Consider the following 6,357-nt stretch of genomic DNA (forward strand, 5'->3'; position numbering starts at 1 on the left):
TTATTGTGTTAAGATATATTTTAAAAAGACAAGACAACACCAAAATGTGAACATATAGACAAAAAAATAGGTCTAGAACCCCTGAGAAATTCAGTGAACTGAAAATGACCGCCGAAGGTCTTTCTAGGTAAAAACCATAATATTCTTTGCCTTTTGTGTAATTCATACAAAAACGACTTTAAATGACAATACAGACACTTTTAGGAAAAGTCAGCTAGCAGCAGCATTGCACTTTTTTAATTCAACAAAGTTATTGCACATAATATACATTTCAAAAAGGTCCAAATGACTGCTGGTCTTTCTAGTGCTAAAGTGAACTTTTTCAAGGGCACTTAATTCACAGCAGGCTATCATCATTCAAATAGCCTATAAAGCCATGATTTTAGATGAAGAAATCTGTCCAGATCTTTTGATCATGTCAGCTTCTGTTTCAGGATTTCTGGGACAAGCAAGCAGCCACATCTGTGCCTTGAAGGGCTCATCAGTGGATCTGCCCTGCTCAGTTACACATCCCACTTCAAACAAGAAATGGTATACTGTAGACTGGGAGGGCCAGAAGAATGAGATATCTGTAGACGATCGTGTTATGTATGACAAGTCTAAAGAGAGTAACTCCACCCTAACAATCAATGATCTAAGAAAGACTGATTCAAATAAATACTGCTGCAGAGATGCTACTGACAACTCAGAATGGAATTGGTCCACAGATATTTCTCTCAGTGTTGCAGGTACAGTGGTTCTTTGTCAGTGATTTATTACTTTGAGAATAATATCAGTATGTTTAACAGTCATTTGTTATTCCAGACCTCCAGGTGAAGGTGATTCCTGTCACAGCGACAGAGGGAAAGAGAGTAACACTGATATGTAGCACCCGCTGTGATCTGACTGAAAAGCCTACAGCCTACATGTGGTACAAGAATGGAGTGTTTCTCTATCAGGACTGGTCTCCCTGGTACCAACACCTGGTCAGCAGTGAGGAAGCAGTCAGATACTCCTGTGCTGTCAAAGGCTACGAGCAGCTCAGAGCCCCTGAAGTCTCAGTGGGTCAGTGGTGGTGACATTAGCTCCTAATTTCTTTGACATTAGATAATCTATCTATAGGGAGCATGTGAGCAATGTTTCTAATCCAAGTAACTTCAAGTTACTGCATTACACTCTCTAGCACTGGCACACAGCGCTAAAACAAAGTGTGGAGATAGCTTTGGATATGTGAGGCTTCTGCGTTGCCAGAAGGCAATACATTTTTTTGTACTCGGTAGGCAGATAAATAAAAAGTACCGGTATACAATATGCAGGGCAGGCGAGGGAGCAAGTGAGCCCACACAGCGGTCAGCGAGCTGCACGGCGCGCAGCTAGCGCGCCTATAGGAATCGAGTGCGCATAGCGCGAGATGCCTAGTTGTGATAAAGAAACAACAAAGACATGGAAAGACTTATATTTTCTTAAAAATAATGATAAAAGGGCTGTTTGATGAAAAACCTAAATTATGATTAAAAAATCACAAGGAAATTCATAAAATAAATGTTTAACTAATTATGCTCTTTAATGCTGTAATGTATTCCCCCCTATATGTTTCCACTCCAGTACTGTAATGAAGTTCATTAATATAAGACTGTATGTCGTTTCTTTTCCTGCAGATTCTGTCACATCAGCCTGCTTTAGTGTGACCTATGCTGAAGGGAGGATGTGTTCTTCTGAGCAGCCCTGCTCCATCACATATCCCACAGGTTACAGACTAGCTGTTATCTCAGTAACTCACACAAGTCATTTAAAAGTGCATTAAATAATCTAGAATGTTTATCAGTCTCTGTGGGCAAACAGTAATAATTCCATCCACATCAACAGAACTTGTCTTCTCCTCCACAAGTCTGTGGCAAAACCCTTACAACATTTTGCCTTTTGTTACTCGCACAATGAATTCAATTCTGTAGCGCTGTCATTTTTCTATAAGCCTGCTTTGCTATTTCACATTAAACATATAATTTAAAAAAATCCATGTAACTATTGAAATATGTATTCATCATCTCCCAACAGAACTACATGTTGAAGTGACTCCTGGTAAGGTAACCAGAGGTGGACAGTATGTCAAACTGACCTGTAACACCAACTGCACTCTGACTGACCGCAAACCCACCTACACCATGTACAAGAATGGACTATTTGAAACTGCCAAAGTCCAGCACATCATTACTTCCAGCAGCTATTCCTGTGCTGTGCCAGGCCATAAGGATTTACGCTCTCCTGCAGTTTGTGAGTATGAAAAAACTCACATACTGTATAACGTCTGCTATGAAACGTTTGTTTGATTAGTCTGCAATGTTTAAAAGACAGTAAGAAACATGATCTGATGGGTGTCTGGGTAGTGTAGAGGTAAAAGCACTCTGCTACCACAGAGACCCGGGTTCAATGCCAAGTCGTGGTACCTCCAGGTTGGACAGACGTTCCTACAGACATGATCGGCCGTGTCTGTGGGTGTGAAGCCGGTGGGGAATGAGTCCTGGTCGCTGGACTAGCCACTCCTCTGGTCGGTCGGGGGACCTGTTCCAAGGTGAGGGGAACTGGGGGGAATAGCGTGATCCTCCCACATGCTACGTCCTGCCAGTGAAACTCGCTCCTCGCAGGTGCAGCAACGACCAGGTTATCTATAACTGGGGTTCAGTATCTTTCCCACGGACACTTCGAGGAGGAGCCGGGAATCGAACCACCGACATTCTGATTAGTGGACGAGCCGCCCGGAGCCACAGCCGCCCTTTATGATGTGTTTTCCATTGTCACAACATGCTTATGAGATTCATATCATTGCTTAAAGGAGCACTTCACCGAAAAACAATGCTGATTTACTGTATTTTGTACATGAAATCTCATATATCCGAAAACTGTAGACAGTTTTACAGACATTCATTTAGTTTGACGGTTATTGAGAGTTGATTTGAGTTCAGTTATGGACCAGTGATTTCATTGAAATTATTTAGTTCCAATGACATCACTGGTCCACAACTTTAACTCAAGTCAACTATCAATAATTGTCAAACTAAATTAATGTCTGCAAACTGTTTAGAGTTTTTGGATGTGTGTGAGATCATGTAGAAAATAAATCAGATCAAATTAACTGGGACATTCTGGGTTCAAGTCAAGCCCTTTGTCACATATCATTTCCCGTTCCTCTCTCTCTTCACCATAGATTATCAAATGATGCGAGTATTATATTTAAAAGTGATATTCAATCATTCAAAGTGAGATTTCACTTTTACTCTTTCATCTATATTTCAGGTGCTGAGGGTAAGAACTGCTGGAGTGTGAATTACGTCAGCAGGAGAATCTGTGCCCTGGAAGGCTCTTCAGTGGACATTTCTAGTGATTACTCATATCCCAGTGACCAGCAGTCCAAGCCTAAATTAGGTTATAGTATAAGGAAACCTGGCATGGATCCTGAAAGTCTGATAGAAGATGCACGTCATGTGTATCATGACAACATGGAGAACCACCACATCCTCAGAATCACAAACCTGACAAAAAGTGACTCAGCAGAATACACATTCAAATTCCTAATAGATGACCGGGAAAAGCTCAATTCTGGTGATCCTGGAGTCACTTTAATTGCGACAGGTAAGCTTTAGTTTTTATTGTGTCATTTATCATTTAACATTTTCCATCTGTGATTTCCATAATGAAATAAGAACATCCTTCCATAATTTTGTCCCGATTGAAATATATCTTTAACACTGAGTGATCAGTCTAACCATCTCTCAGCCCTGAAGGTTCAGGTGACTCCATCTGCTGTGGTGACAGAGGGCCAGAGAGTAACACTGACCTGTAGCACCAGCTGTCCTCTGGCTGACAACACCACCTACATCTGGTACCACAACAGACGACCTCTGACCTCACCAGAGAGCCAGCACAAACACCTGGTTCTGGACCCAGGCAGCAGCCAGCATGCAGGAACCTACTCCTGTGGTGTCACAACCCTCCAACACATCAACTCCCCTGAAGAGACTCTCACTGTCACAGGTGAGGACGGCTTTAAGATATTTCATGAGGTGTGTTTAGGTGTTACAGGTATAGGTTATTTTGCATTTGAACTTCATAATTGTTCCTTATTACGGTATCACATTAAGAATCACAAACATATTACATCACTTACACAATAACAACATATTTATTTCTGACTGGTGGATATTTTATTAACATCTGTATATCTGTATATCTGTATGGCTTGCAGCAATCAATTTTCTACAACAATGCTATACATCCATTTTAAGAAGACTGTAAATCAAGGGCTTAAATCTATTATACCTTTGCTGAAGATGAATGCATGCAGGTAGATGCTCCACCACTGGAATAATCAGAGAATTACAGTAAATGGGAGAGATTAGATTAGGTATTTGGTACTGGATGTGATTTGTAGATCAATCAGGCATCTACAGTCTTTCTGGAGTCCAAGTGACAGAAATCTGATGTAGTGATGGACAACTTTACTCCTTAACATCATAACATACAACATAACAAATTAACTTAAAAAACTGTTCCACCTAATTCACATTTAATTTGATCACAGACACAGGGACATGGACTATATACTATATATTAACCAGCTCAGTGGCCTTGTGGTCTGAGTGTCCGCCCTGAGACTGGGAGGTCGTGAGTTCGATCCCCGGCCGAGTCATACCAAAGACTATAAAAATGGGACCCATTTGCCTCCCTGCTTGGCACTCAGCATCAAAGGGTTGGAATTGGGGAGTTAAATCACCATGTGATTCCCGAGCGCGGCGCACGCTGCTGCTCACCGCTCCCCCAGGGGATGGGTCAAATGCGGAGAACAAATTTCACACATTGTGTGACAATCGGTGGGACTTTACCTTTACCTTATACAGTAGCAGCAGCTGCAGGAACCGCTGCTGTTCTCCTGGCTGTCATACTCCTCTCTGTCTTCCTGTGGATGAGGTGAGCTGTGCTCTGTTTCAGAACAATGACATTCAATCTCTTGTCTAAAATGTATTCATTCATTTACTCATTCATTCATTCATTCATTCATTTGTTGCACTAACCAGAAGAAAGAGGACCTCCACTCAACCCCCCGTACCTGGGACAACAGACATCTATGAGCAGGTGAAGTACAGTAATTAAACAATTCCCTTGCAAAAATATAAACATTGTGCATGTTTTGTCTTGTTTGGGAAATGTTACAGCTTTTCTCCCTTGCTCTTATTTCTTAAATTGGTCTGTCATAAATATGTTTCTAGTGAACAGAAATATATTTTCTTTATTTGTATGGTCACTGCAGCTTTGACCTTTGTATTGGTAGTTGCTTGTCATGATGGCAATGTAGGAATTAAAGCATCTTGTAATTAGGTTAGACTGAAGTATGAGTTTACACTATCAGCCTTTTGTTAAATATGAAATGTCAGCATGTCATCCACCACTGACATGATGGAGGTTTCTCCAAGACCACAACTACATTGACTTCAAACACTGTACCAAACAATGGCTGTCTGCACCTTCAATATAAAAAATATTGCTATTGAGAATCAGCTTTCAAAAGCCCAAATCAGTCTAACCTAGTTGTGATCATTTTATGTTGTTCTGGATAAAAGGGATCAGCCAAAATACTAAAATGCAATGTAATGTATAATAATAATAATAATGTGTTCTATGTTCTCTACCCAGTTAAGCCACCCTGGTGCTGTGTATGACACCATCTCCGCTGTACGCCAGAGCCCCATCCCCATGCAGGGGCGTTTCTAGGGTCTGAAGACATTGGGGGCTTAGCCCAGCCCTCTTTAGGGAGGTCGTTGGGGGAATTGCCAACAGGCAATTGCACAAATTTCAAGCAATTTGAGATGAATACTGAAAAACTAGATCAGTGGTGTGGGGTCTGGGGACCACCAGTAGTCCTTGAGAGGGTTCCAGATAGTCCCCATAGTAAATCCATGAATTGTTAAACTTCAGCATTAGCCTTGATTGACAAACTGAGAAGGAACCTATAAAGAAGCAAAAGACATCACTCACATCCATGTGTTGGGCAGTAACACGTTACTAGTTACTAGTAACGTGTTACTATAATAATATTACTTTTCCCAGTAACGAGTAGTGTAATGAATTACTAATAAAATTGCAGTAATAATATTACTGTTACCCCAAGATAAAACAACTCGTTACATCCTTACTTTTGTTTATTCCATTCCGTGATTGCGATGTGCTGCAAAACGACATGTAGTCGACGTTCACGTGACCAAACAAGCTCCAAGCGTCTCCAAGCAACATGTCATATAAGGTTAGTTGACAACAATGCGTGACGTCACCGTGTTCGGTTGGAAGCAGAGCCATAGAGGAATGTCCGCCTTCAGCGGCTGGATATTG

The 6,357-nt window shown here is 41.2% G+C and overlaps 1 long non-coding RNA gene across 1 annotated transcript; it reads left to right on the forward strand.

Moving 5' to 3' along the window:
• The first annotated feature begins 690 nt into the window (after positions 1-690).
• On the forward strand, positions 691-2,135 carry LOC310790645. The gene is made up of 3 exons (XR_014553391.1): positions 691-1,044; positions 1,638-1,727; positions 2,035-2,135. It is a non-coding gene; the product is annotated as an uncharacterized lncRNA (long non-coding RNA).
• Positions 2,136-6,357: the final 4,222 nt, after the last annotated feature.

This window comes from Poromitra crassiceps (genome assembly GCF_964638095.1).
Source record: "Poromitra crassiceps genome assembly, chromosome: 15".
NCBI lineage: Eukaryota > Metazoa > Chordata > Actinopteri > Beryciformes > Melamphaidae > Poromitra > Poromitra crassiceps.